Source organism: Numida meleagris, chromosome 3, assembly GCF_002078875.1.
Source record: "Numida meleagris isolate 19003 breed g44 Domestic line chromosome 3, NumMel1.0, whole genome shotgun sequence".
Taxonomy (NCBI): Eukaryota; Metazoa; Chordata; class Aves; order Galliformes; family Numididae; genus Numida; species Numida meleagris.
Genome location: NC_034411.1, coordinates 111,842,053 through 111,855,579, shown reverse-complemented (window position 1 = coordinate 111,855,579; position 13,527 = coordinate 111,842,053). Strand labels below are relative to the sequence as shown.

Genomic DNA, 13,527 nt, shown 5'->3' with positions numbered 1-13,527 from the left:
TTGGCCTGAATGCCCTCACCTGCATCATGGCCTACCCCTTGCACTGATTTCCACGGTCTGTGCAGGAGCATGTCTGGATGTGGAGCTGGTAGTAGTGTTCTGAGCTGGCTGAACAAACAGATCTGCAAGGCCTCCTCTTGACAGTACACCAGCTCTGATCTGAAACATGACACAGCCCGAGACATCTGTTTTAAGCGCATAACTGCTCTAAGCTTATTTGAACTCAATACAGGGCTCTGTTTATATTTCTTTGATTAATTGAAAATAACCTCTTGTTAGGGGAGTGACAACTGATACCTTAAATTGTGTTCAAGTTGTTCACAAGAGAGAAAAAAATGCACCGAAGGTTAGGCAGGTCAAAGCCTTTGTTTGGATCAAAGCATATGTTGAACACTGTATAAATGCCAAATATTCAAGTGTTTGGTACATAAGCTTGAAGTTTGAAGTAAAATAATACTATACCAATAAATCTCTAATTCAGCTTGTTAACAAGCTACCAAATCCATGAAAGCACAGCAGAGAGAGATACTGCTGACGGACTGGTTGCCGGGGTCTTAAAAATTTACTGCGTAGGTGAGGTCATTGCTGTAATACCACATCCCGTTCTGGTAGGCACATTTAAAATGAAGCCTTTAATGCAATGGAAATGGCTCTCAAAAGAGTGATGGGCACAGTTTGTGGTCTGTCTGTAAAATCTACCTCACTGCGAGAGGCTGAAAGAGCTGAGCTGCTTTTATTTATTTAGGACAAGGTTACGAGATAACTTGTCTGTGGTTTTGTAAGGTCAAGCCTACGTGGCGAGGCGAAAGCAAGCTCCAGTTTCCACGTGGAGCTGGGTGGTTTCCACCAAAGTACGAGCTCATGGGCTTAAAATTTGCCAGCTGTGCTGAGGGTGAACTGAGACCGGGCTGGGCCTTGGCGGGCTGCAGCCCCTCTTTGTCCATGCCTGTTCTGTGGCTCATTAGGAAAAATTCTTCTCAGAAAGTGATGATCCCTTGGCACAGGCTGCCCTGGGAGTTGTCCCCCGAGGTGTTCCAGAACGGCGGAGATGTGGCACTGAGGGCACGCTCAGAGGGCGGGAGGGGGTGAGTTGGGGTTGGACTGGGGGATCTCAGTGGTTTTTTTTCAACCTTCATGATTCTATGATTGTGTGATTCTTATGGAACAGATTGAAGGGCGATGGCCAGAGCTGAGAGCGAGGAGCGAAGCCAGAGCAATACAGATTGAAAAGGAAGCTTTCGTTCTTGATAAGGGGATAAACACTGAAATAAATTCTCTGGGATGGGTCATCCTTCACTGAAAGTCTCCGATCTGGAGTGAAAGATGTGCTGTAATTCATAGTGGTGTTGATTCGTAACGGTGCTCTGTGGCTTCAGCAACGCAGGAAATCGGACCGAGTGGTTGTGGTCCTTCCACAGGGCTCGTGGCACTGCCTGCTGCATCTAACGGATGCTGGAGCAACACATACAAGGTGTTAGGTCTAAAGGATGCTCTAAATTCATAGAATCATGGAACGTCTTCGGTTGGCAGGGACCTTAAAGCCCGCTCCCAGCCCCTCTACCACGGCCTGGTTGCCCCCAGCCAGCCGGGCCCTGGCACCTCCAGGGCTGGGCGCCCATCTGTCGCTCCCAGTGTCCAACACCAGCACGGAGCTCCTGCTCAAACAACTAAGCTCAGATGAGAGCTCCCTTCCACTTCGTTCTCGGCTTTAATCAAACTTGTCACGGTTCCGTTTTTTTTTTTTTTGTTTTTTTTTTTTTTCTCTCTCCCAGTCAGCAGATTTTTAGGCTAGTTAATGAGGGGGAAAAATTCTCCCCTCCGCCCCCCGAACTGCCTCCCCCTTCTTTCGTGTCAAGGGCCAAGTTTGGATTGGAGCCTGGTGAAGTTTCTGTGTCATTTCCTGTTGCTGCCCGCCCCGACGCCCGCTCCGCGCTCTCGTCCCGCAGTCGCGCACACGCTCTCGCTGCCGCCCGCGGCTCCGGGGCTGGGAGCGGGCGCCCCGCGCTCTCCCGTCCCGGCGCTCCCCGCTCCAGGGAAAGCCGAACGGTAACACAACTTTCTTCTTCTCCCGGCGGCTCAACCCCTCTTTTATTTCGCTCCCGGGCAGCTAGGTAGGTATTTAAGGCGGTGGGAGCGATCCCCTTTCTCGAAAACTTCCGCGCTGGCGGCCGTGGTCCTCGCGGAGGTGGGAGCCGGGCGCTGCGGGGCTCGGGGGGGGTCCGCGTCCGCGGGGCTCGGGCTGCTCCGAAACGGGTGGGGAGAAGGAGGGAGGCAGCATCCCGGCTGTGCGGAAGGTGGGCAGGGAAGGAGAAGGGCTGCGCAGCGTTTTCTCTTACGCGTTTGTCTTCCAGCTTCAGCGGAGTGTTTACCTTGGTGAAGGGGTTTTCCTGGGGCTTGCTGTTCGTGCGTGTGCATGGTCACGGCGGCTGCTGTCTGAAAGAGCTGATGCTTGCTACAAAGTGCATTGCACCCGCTCGGGGGAGTGGGCACAGAGCAGCTGCCGTCTGTACAAACCTGCCCGCGGTGTCTTTCCTCTGACGTTTCCTTATTTGCTCGCGGAACGCGCGTGTTTATTTATTTGGTGAGAAAATTGCTCAAATGCTCGTGCTTTAAAGCGGAGCGGCCGTGACTTCATGTGCTATTTCTGTCAATCTCGTCTTGACCGTTTCTTGGACGGGCAAGGCGTCACAAAGTGACAGCTCTGTCCTGGGGCGGGTGCTGGAGCTGGTTCCCGGAGCTCTCAGAGTTAAAGCCTTGCTTGAACTCACTGACACAGGACAGTGGATTTCAGCACATCAGTAGGGAGGGGAAGAAGAGCTTGCAGAGCGTGACGCGCCATCAGGCAGATGGTGCTGCACAACCCTGGGGTCTTCATGGGCAGGATCGCTTCCCAGCCCCTCCAGCTACACGGCAGCGTAGGAAGGCCAAGCACATGCATAATGTGTACCAGTTAATTACAAGTGGGGAAGAGCACCTCAGAGCTGGCCTTGGGAAAAATGAGCTTAATGCTTTGTGTGCGATGTGTTTATAGCTCCAAGTCATTGCTACACTCGTGTTGTTCTCTCAGGTCACCCTTGTGTTACGTTAGTTTTGCTTTGGTGCTGGGATGGAAGGCGGCGGAAGAAGGTGCAGATGGGGATACCCTTCGTGCACGCTGAGCATGTCAATCTCTTGCCCCAGCTCAGGCACATCGCCTCCCATGGCCAGGGAACATTCAGCTCCCTGCCCAGCCCTGGCATTCCTTGTCTTGCTGCCACAGGCAGTGATGGGCCCAGGAGACCCTGCTGACAGCTTCGTTTGGATTTGATTGCTAGGCAAAAGCTCAAAGTCTACTGAACGGTTCCTGTAAGAAAGGTCCTTCTATTTATTTATTTTTTTCAAAATTGAGTTCTGTAGGTAATGCTTTTTTTGGTCTTCCCATCTCCCAGCCTCTTCCCGAGTTCCATGCTACTCCTTACTGATTTTTTGAAAATGTTCTTTACTTTCAGCGTTCCCCACAGTTTGCTTCTGGCCGTACTGGTGACCTGGGGCTGATGGTCTGTCCTGCTGTGCTGGGCATACACACAATCCTCCACATGGCTTCTATGTACTGCTGGGAGCTAGGATGGGCCAGGGCACTCCAGAAAGGCAGTTTGGATGCCATCACCTTGTTTCAGAGCGTAGGAAAGTTTAATAATACGCTGGTAGCTATGCCAGTTAGCTTCGGGGCCAAAGAATGGGCTCTGGCACCGTTTAATTTACTAGCAGAGACATAGTCCAGAGGCTAATGAGCTCGTGTAAGAGAGGGAGGAGAGAAGCTATAGCAGGAATTACTCCCTGCACATCTGAGCTGAGGAAATAGTATTTACCTGGAACTGTGTTTTATGTTCCTTGATGGGGAAGGAACTGGAGTAACAGACCGGCACTTTTGCAGCAGTCCAACAATTTAACCCTTGGGTGAACTGAGTCATTGCATGTGCAAAGTGTCTGGGGAGTCCAACCATGCTTCAGGTGCTGCTAAGAGGGTGGTTAGGATCTAAGGTTCTTTAGAAATCCATCCCTGTATTCAGATGTTGAGAGAAATGGCTGTTTCAAATTCAATTTTGGGTAGTCTGTTTCTAAACTATCCTAAAACTTAACCCATGGATGCTACAGAAGGATCTTGCCTTATGAAATGGCCTTGTTCTTACCTCCTTAAATTTTGGGTCTAGATGCGAACCCACTTCATTTTAATCTGATATCACTCCACTGATTTCAGTGAAGTTATTCCTGATTTACAGCAGTTGAGAGTGGATAGGAGTCCGTGTATTTGGGGACTGGGGGGTTCTTGAGTGTCACCAAGACCTTTCTGGCTTTTCTGTCTTTCTCACTTACTCCAAATCTCATGGAACCTTGTGCTGTGTAAAACCAAATGCTGAAGAACAGGTCCCTGTCCCATCTCTTTCGTTGTGCGAGCGTGTTCTCCACACCATGCTTTCAGTATTGCTGCAGCTTTGATGGATGAGTCAAGGGATGGCGATTCCAGTTCTGCTGCTTGCCCTGGGAAAGTGCTCTGGAGCCCAACTGGCTTTACTGTCTGGAAATATTTCCTGTTGCACAACATAAATTGTCTGTTTCAGTTTAGTCCTGTTGTCTTAAATTACATCACCCGAGTATTACCTAGAGTAAAACCTCTCTTCTGCACCACCTCACTGCAGTAGGGTAGTGAGTATTGTAAAAGGCCTCAGGTTGTGAAGACTCTGCAAGAAGGTGGAATGAGCATGTGTTTCCATTCCCCCTTTCTACGTATTCCACAAGTGCGGGATGGACAAGCCTTGCTTTGTATCAGCTTAGGGGTGCAGCTCTGTACTCCTGAGCTAGACCCTCGGAAGTGCTGAAAGGAGCTGGAACTCCCTTAAAGGAGGTTGTAGTGAGGTGGGGGGGCCTCTTCTCCCAGGTTACAGCAGTAGGATGAGAGGTGATGGCCTCAAGTTGCGCCAGGGGAAGTTCAGGTTGGATATCAGGAAAAAATTCTACTCAGAGCGGTGAGGCATTGGAACTGTCCCTGGAGGTGCTCAGGAACCGTGGAGATGTGGCACTGAGGGATGCAGTTAGTGGCAAGGTGGGATGGGGTGGAGTTGGACTAGGGAGTCTTGGTGGTCTTCTCCAGTCTTTGTGATTCTGTGCTTCGCAAGAGCGTGGCAGCAGCTGAAGTGTCTAGCAGAGGGTTCCTGCTGCTGGTGGCTCTTGTGGCCCTGTCAGCTGCTTTCCGTAGTTCGGTGCTCCAGCTCAGGGTGATGCTCCCTGTCCTTCCTGAGGTTGCTTCAAGGATGCTCTGGTGCTTCATGTTTCCTGCTGCCTGCTTCAGTTTCTGCTGGGGTTTGGAGCTCCAGTTCTTGTGGTGTTTAAGTGCTGATGCACAAATTAAGGTAACATTTACACGCTCTACTGAGTCTTCAACTCGCCTGCACAGATGTTGTTTTTATTCAAGGGCAGTGTCACTACCTGAGGACAGCTCTTGCCTTGTTCTGCAGGGAGCTGTTGATCACTGCTCTGTTTATGGGATGTTGCCGTAGCAATGAGGATGTGTAGCTGGGACGGTCAGGAGCCAGAAAGCTGCATACCTCCTTCCCTCTCCATCCCTCCCCAAACAGTATCTTGTTTGTGATGACTATTTTTAAACATATTTGCTACCAGAGGCTGAAGATCGCTATCAGTCTGAGCTTTGACGCTGTGCAGCTCACAGTTGTTTCAAGTGCTTTAATGCTGAAGGTGGGAGGGTGGCTGGAAGAATTGCGTTTGCTCCTCCAGCTGCTGCCGTGGGGCTCCTGACATAGCTGCCCCAGGTGCTGGTGGCTGTGGCAGTCGCTTGCTCCCCAGGGAACCAGCCAGGGGTACCCGCTGCTTTGGCACGAGCTCAGCACCAGAGCTTCTCCTTACTCCTCATTTCTTCTGGAGCTGAACCGCTGAGCACGAGGTGAGAGGCCACTCTGTCCCATCAGCGATCCCCCCAGCCATCCTTTCCCTCCCTGGAAGTGTTATTTTTGGTTAATTCATACAAGTCTAGGCCTCCATGCTCAATCCTGTGGGAGGAAGCTTGAGGCTGGAATTTGGTAATAAATGCCAGATTGTTCTCTTGAGGCGGAATGAAGAAGCCACTCCCGTTGCTTCTCCAGTTCTTGTTAGCTCTTGTTCAGCTTAATCTGGTAACTGTGAAAGGTTTTCTTTCCTCGCTGAGAACAAACTTGACCCCTGAAGAAGCTCAGCATCGAGGTGTTTGCTCCGAGATACGTGATCTCCACAGAGCCGTGGTGGGAATCCCAGCTCAAGCTGCTCAGCCTTCATCTTCCTCATGCAAGTTTCCAGCAATTTGCTGGGTTTGGATCGCTCTGAATGCACCCCGGGCTATCTGCCGCTGTGCTGTACTGCAGCACTGCTGAACATGAGGACTTTTGACCAGGGTCTGTTTGCTCTCATTGCAAGGCGCACAGTGCAGCTCGTCACCTTCTGCACCAGCAGCAGCTGGCTGTCACTGCATCAAGCGGTTCAGAAGTGTTCTGCACTCCTGAAAACTAAGGAAGAGAAGAATTGTGGCACGCTCACTGATTCCCCATGTGACCGCATTATTTAAAGTTTCTCCTCCTGACCATTGGCAATGAAGAGAGACTGCTTTCTGCTCTCTTGTCTTGACCATCTCTCTTTGCAGATGTAGTTATTTCTGTAGGCACTGGAGCAATCGAAAGCTGAGAACATTCGAAATGAATGTAATTTAAATATTTTGGGACTGCTGTAACTGAAATGTACACAGAGAGCACGCTGTGTAAATCTGAGTTTTCTTCTTGGTTGTCAGTCACCATACTAGGAATAACGAGGGCGCTGTGTGAAGCCCATAGCTCCTCCTCAGTGGTACCTGACTCTCACACTACCTGCAAGATGCTGTTCTGGAGTTTTCCAGTTGAATTTAATTTCACTAGATTAATAACATACACCTCGAGCTCCTTTTATTTTAATAGCCACTGATTCCCCTCTGAGATATCCAATCATAATTTTCGGCTGCTAGTTATTTTTCTTTATTAATGCACGCATGGACTGTATGGTCTGCAGAGATTTATTTTTCTTTAATGAAATCAGCCTCCTTTTCCTGGCTAGTATAGTGTGTGAATGTCACATTTGAATATGTGCTTTCAAGTTCAGTCCTTTCCCTCAGACATATTACTTTACACTGCATTTGGCTGGGTGAAACGGCAGAGCTGATTTACTACATCAGTGGCCATGAAAGACTACAATTCCTCTGACTCCTGTTCTGTTGTTTCTCTCTATTTACTATACACAATGCTCCAGTTTTGGAATAGTTGGCAGACTGTAAGCTTACATTTTTTATTTCTTCCCTTTGGTACAGTCGTTACAATTAGGTTCATATTTAGCAGGTTTGGAGTTCGGTGCTTTGTAGAGTAAATACAAAAAACTCTGAGAGCAGTGATGGGATGAATGTCATAGTCTGTGTTGTGCCAGGCACCAGGTATGCAGTAAGGAAGGGACAAAGATGTGACCAAAAGCAGGGAAGCTCCCTTCTCTCTCTTCTACGGGCAAGAGCTGGAAGCAGGGAGCTTTTCCAATCCTACTTGCTGCCTTTTTCCCCATTCTTAAGGAAGTCAGAAAATGTTTTCTCCCTTCTGAACTGCAGCAGAGATGAATGCTCTTCAGCCAGCTAAGGAGGCTTGAATGGCCGTGCCAGGAGGGCTCCCTGTCCTCTCCAGTTTTGTATCCAAATGGTTGTTACCTCTCTTCTCTGTCCAAAACCCGCAACAGATAGCCTGAATGGAAGCTCTGGGTGTGAGGTTTGGGTCTAAATAGCTTTCACTATTGAATTTCATTGTTTTGAAAGCAAACAAACGCCGCATTGGGAATTCCCTCCTCTTTGTTTGCTCACTTGAAGAAGCCCCAGCGAGGCAAACCTGCCAGGCTTGCTGCCTTCCTGACCAGTGGCTTTGCATGCAATCCAGTTGTAGTGACACAATGGCAGCAGAAACCCTCCCTGGAGGCAGGGAGCAGACCATGTGGGCTGCAGCAGTCAGACCAACCTGCACCTTCTGACTTTACCTTCCTGCAGGGTGCTGCATCGCCTCTCCTTCGGGTGGAAGCTGTGTCAGGCAGCGAACATCTCGCGCACTGCTAGTGAAAGCTTCCAGCTGAAACCCGGGGCAAGCTTCTTTGCTGTGCCAACCCATTTGTGAGAGGGCCCAGCCAGGAGGTGGTGCCTGCTGGCAGCTATCCCCGCCAGCTGGCTGGATCTCAGCACTTTCTCACTTGGCGTGTGGGAACACCTAATTGCCCTGCACAGACACCTTGTCTCCCAGGACAGTCCACGTATACTTACAGGTTCTGAGTCACGCCTGAGAAATTCGGTGCTCTCCTTTTGACTGCGTTAGATCCCTGAACATCTCGGATAGGTGCTCTGGGTCGTGCTGCTGGGCAGGATGTCTGCAGGTTCACACTGTTATTTGTTGTGGGTGAACCGAAGTTAACTTTCCATAGCTTGGTTTTTGCCGGTGCAAAGGAGAGGCTGCAATGCAGGTAGAAGCCTTGTTGGCTTTAATCACTATTTGCTAAAAGAAGATATGCAAGGCGCTGTCTGTTGTTGCTACTAGGAGAAATCAGGAAGGGGATCACATGGATCACATGGCTATCATGCTGTGTAATGTCACTTTATTTTCTAGCAGCACTAAACACTCACTGATTCTGTCCAGGTCTTGCCTGTTCTGTTTTCATGAGTTGCCACTGTGAGGCAGGAGATTGCTGCTGCTGCTTTTTTTTGCAGGCAGAAAGTATCCATCCAGGGCCCTAGTTTGTTCCCTGCACGGCTTTTACTGTGCAGCTCGCTGCCAAGCATCACAAAGCCAAACAGAGAACAAGGCAGAGAAGTGCTTGTGAATCACCATGGAACAACATCAGACAACCAAGCATACCCATGTGATTTTAAGCAGGGCTCAAGAATTTCATTCCTTCGGCTTCAACCCACAGGGCGAATTTGTTCATTTCCCTGGCATTGCAACAATGATAAAGACTGTGCACCCATTTGCCCTGTGCTGGTGTGGTTTTTTACTGTGAAACACTTGCTGTTTCTATTCTGTGACATAATGGCAGTTGCAAAGGAAAGGTAGCATCCACTCTCAGGTACACTTCTGCATTTTCCCTCTCCTGAGTGTATGCATTATACTTAAAGCAAAAGTAAATGGTGTAGTCAGAGTAATTCAGGTGGATTCTGCAGAGAATCAGACAAGCTCCCTACTCAGAAGCAAGAGTATTTTACAAACATTTGCTGGGAGATAGAGGCTGAACAGTGAGTTGTTTCCTATTCCACAATGGATGATGGGAAAGATACTAGGAAGGTTGAGGTGCCTGTGTCTGTGGAAATGGAGTGCTCCAGGGGTCAGTCTGTCCCATGTACTCAGTACACGCTGGCTTTTGAGCCTTTTCTGAGAGTTATTTGGGAGAGCATTGTTTGGCTTGGGCTAGAAGTGAGATGGCTGTGCAGTAGCATAGAGGGTCAAGCTCCAGGAGCTACGCTTGTGTCCTGAGCTAGGGAGAGTAAGGGGATTTTGGTGGAAACACAGGAATGCAAGTGAAGATATGAAGGGAACCACCTGCTTCAGACAAGTAACCTTGACAGATGGACTTAAAACTTTGTATCTCACCTTTCTATGTCTCCTGGACAGCCTAGGGTTATTTCACTACATCCCAGCCTAACAGGCACCTTGAATTGTAGCCCTGTTGCAGTGGCTCTTAGGCCGGGCATAATGTTCTCCTGACATTCCCTCCAGTGCTACCATGGATCTGAGGCGGGGAATAACTGCAGCTGGAGGGGTAAGACGCTTGTGTCCTCCACCATTCATAGAATCATGGGATCATTAAGGTTGGAAGAGACCTGTAAGATTGTCTAGTCCAACCCCAACTCATTCCACTGTGCCCGCTGTCCGTGTCCCTCAGTGCCACATCTCCATGGTTCTTGAGCCCCTCCAGGGGCAGTGACTCCACCACACCCTGGGCAGCCTGTTCCAATGCCTCACCACTCTGTTTGAGAAGAATTTTTTCCTAATACCCAACCTAAACCTTTGCTGGCACAACGTGAGGCCATCAGCTCTTGTCCTATTGCTGTTACCTGGGAGAAGAGGCTGCCTCTCCCTCACCACAGCCTTCTTTCAGGGAGCTGTAGAGAGCGATCAGGTCTCCTCTGGGTCTTCTCCAGACTGAACCATCCCATCTAGGATGGGAGGAATTTCATTTTATCCAACTGCAAATTGAGAGTGCTATCTTAAACCCATCCGTCAGAGTTTGAATTCATTCTTGTTTGCAACATTCTCAAAAAATGAGAAACTCTACGAGGCTGCTGTGAGTTATTAACGAGGGAAGGTGGGAAAAAATCCCCAGAACTCTGTTGTACAAGTTGCTTGAAACAAGACACTCTATCCGGAGTGAGACCTCACAGCACGCAAGTTCTCAATGTGTAAATGTAAAAAATTGAAACCAGAGATTTTGTTGATCCTGGAAGAAATAACAGATTTCAAACTGGGGCTCAGAAGAAAATCAGTATTTCTTCTTGCTTTATTGGTGGAATGGATGCAGCTTGCCTGTGTTGTGGTTTAGTCCTGTTTATCTTCCGCATTTGCATACATTTTAATTCTGGGTAGTTACAGTTTGAAGAGCTGCAAGGTGTCAGCTGAAGAACCGCGTCATCTCCTTCCTTCTTTCAGTGCGTTTCTGAGCTTGGGATCCTGCCTTTGAGCAGAAATTTTGTGATAGGGACTGTGGGGAGAAGGTGAACTTCGGTCTGCAGAAAACTGTCTGATATTTCAATCTGAGAAATCTCTTTGGGACGTAAGGATATAGGGATTAAAAACACATGGTATGGGAAAGCTTAGCCTAAAATCTCTGTGGCTTCTCAGGGAATTAGTTCTACCTTGTTTCCACTGAACCACGTGACTGTGACTTTGAGAATGATGAAGTAAACTGGAGCAGAAGTCCCCAGAAGAGATGTGAACTGCCTGAGGGTGCAGCATAGGGTGACAGGCTCTTCCTGTAGGGTTCGGAGGACACAGAGAAGTCAGTGCTAAGGCAGATTGTCTTTTTTTGTTGTTATTTATTTGTTTTGTGAGAAAGGCCTTTGGTCTTTCCTTCCTTCTTCTGAGTCTTTTATTTGCTGTATCACTGTGCAGGGGCCCATACTGCAGGTCAATACCAAATTCCTCTATTTGATTTCAGTTCGGCTTTTTTTGATCGTGCATGGCTGCACGTAGGCTCATTAGAGCTGCTGTATAGTGGGAGGGCTTGTAGAAAAATTCTAGCATACATTTAAATAATGCCTGTTAAATGTTGGAGCACAGATGGCATGGAGTAGAGCTGTTTCCAAAGGGTTTAAATGGCATCGTTGGCGCGAGAATAGTGAGGAACAAAATACCTGCTCCGTGTGCCTGTATGCTGCCCCTCGAGCAGGATCAGAGTTACAAAAAGTAACTGTGGTTTTGTTTCCCCTCGGTTGTTCAGAAACTTCCCAGGTTCTACATTTCAAGGCTTTTGCCAACCGGGTTTTGTACACATTTACGGCCTTTCAGAATAGTTTCCAGGCAATTAGTGGTTAGGAATGACCTATAGTTTGGTGATAATTTGATTAAGTGAAATCCTTAGGAAAAAGAGCATTCCAAATCTTTCATGTTCTGTGCTTTACGTACGGACCGCGTCTTCTTCACCAGTCCCACGGGAGGAATCTCCTTCATCTCCTGCATTTCAGAGGGGAACGGATGAATGCTAGGCAGGAAAAACAAGAGCATCTCTGCAGCCGGGCTGAGCAGCAGGAAAAGACATTAACTCCAAAAAACCCCAAAGAAACACTTCTGCGTTTTTCCAGGAGATTTCAAAACGCAGTCACTGTCTCCCTCTCTCCCAAAGAACTCCTGTTTCTTTCATGAATTCAGCATTAAGGATCATGTTGTGCTGCTAGCAGGGATCTGAGCATCTGCAGGGGTAGGGGAAGAATGAGATTCATGATATCGTGATAAAATTCAAACTTACAGGAGGGCACCCCCTGTAGCACCCCGTGGAGCAGGCTCCTTTGCCTGTGGACCTGAATGCATGAGGAGGTGACCTGCAAATAAATGAAGACAGCCCCCACTGGTGTATTCGCATGCTGATCAGCAAACAGCAAAGAAAACAGAAAATAAAATGAGGTGCAAAACATTCAAAGTTCAGCCATTTTTTTAATGCATGTGCGAATGAAAGTAATTTCCTAACATTCCAGAAGCTGGGCTGTGGACTTTTTTTTTATTTACAAGAAGATGAAGTGGTACAAGGACATTGCTTGTCCTGTATGTCTAGGCTTATAGGAGGAATATCTCATGTCTTGCTCCTTCGCTTTGAAATGGGGAGAGTGGAAGGAACTATCAAGTACCTAAGTAGCTACTTAAAAAAAAATCTTTGCTCTTTTGACTTACTTCAGGAAGTTTGGGTTAAAAATATTGATTTTAAAAAGAAAGATGGTATCTTTCTGTCTTCCTGTAAATATTGCGGATTTGTGTTTGTCCTGGTCACTGACTCACGTATTTCCAGTTGATGGGAATAAATCTACAAATGTTTGGACTTGCAGACACGCAGTGGTTTACAAACAGTTCCCTGCTGCGTCTTTGCAGATCTCCTTGTGATAACATGTCATTGGTATCTCCAAACACAACAGGCTTGGTCCCAGCGCTGTCTGGGGTGCCAGAAGGAGAGAACAGCCTCATCTCCTCTGTCCTGGAGCCCGTTCCAGCCCTCGTAAGCCAGCATGGCCCTGCCTGGATGAGCCTTTGCTCAGCTAACCACACAGGGCGTGGGGCCTGCCAGCACCAGTCATACTTCTACCTGAGAGAGCGGCCCATGTGGGCACAGCCGCTCCTGACTCTGTGCTCGGCCCTGGCTCCTTGTGAAGCTGTGTGTGCCGTGAGGGCTCCTTGTGTGGGGCTGAGGCTGCCTTCATGTGTGGAGAACGCGTGAGAGCCCTCAGTAAGATTTTCAGTCTAAACCTATTTAAAACTTTATGTGGAAAAAGAAAGGTCTGGAAGTCCACGCTCAGCAATGCAGTCTGCATGAGACTCGGTTAATTCACCTTGAGGAAGCCTTTAAGAGATGGATGCTGCGTTGCTCGTAGGGTGTGTGAGTGCACAAGCAGCACCAGATAAGCAGCAATCACTGCAGCGACCCAGCCAGGAGGCCATGGGATCCGCGAGGCTGGCGGCAACGCCAAGCAGATCTGTTTGCACTGCGGCCGCTTTTTCTCACAGATGGGATAAAAATAAGACAGATTAAGTATATCCAAGAAAAAATAGTTTTGCTAAGGCTTGAGCAAGCTGCCAATGTCAGCAAAGGGAGCGAGTAATGTAAGCAGACTTCAGAGCAGGAAAGCTGCAGTCTCCTCCTGGAGAGAGCAGAGGGATCTGGCTCTGCTCACGGCTGGGATGCAGGGTAGGGGCTGTCCAGGCACTTCAGGTGATTTGTGTCTTCTGTGTTTACCCTCAGGGATCCCAAGGGAGAGAGGGAGGT

The 13,527-nt window shown here is 48.6% G+C and overlaps 1 protein-coding gene across 14 annotated transcripts in view; it reads left to right on the top strand.

Annotated features, from left to right (window-relative positions):
• EVA1A (eva-1 homolog A, regulator of programmed cell death) overlaps nt 1-13,527 on the top strand; it is a 207,932-nt gene that overhangs the window by 141,057 nt on the left and 53,348 nt on the right. Inside the window, exon 1 of one of the 14 annotated variants that reach the window (XM_021390930.1) lies at nt 1,897-2,111. The exons of 11 other annotated variants lie outside the window; for them this stretch is intronic. The gene's annotated coding sequence lies outside the window, so the exon portion shown is untranslated. Of the gene's footprint in view, nt 1-1,896; nt 2,112-13,527 lie in introns of those variants that run through there. 2 more of the 14 variants (XM_021390931.1, XM_021390933.1) reach the window with 2 other exon arrangements.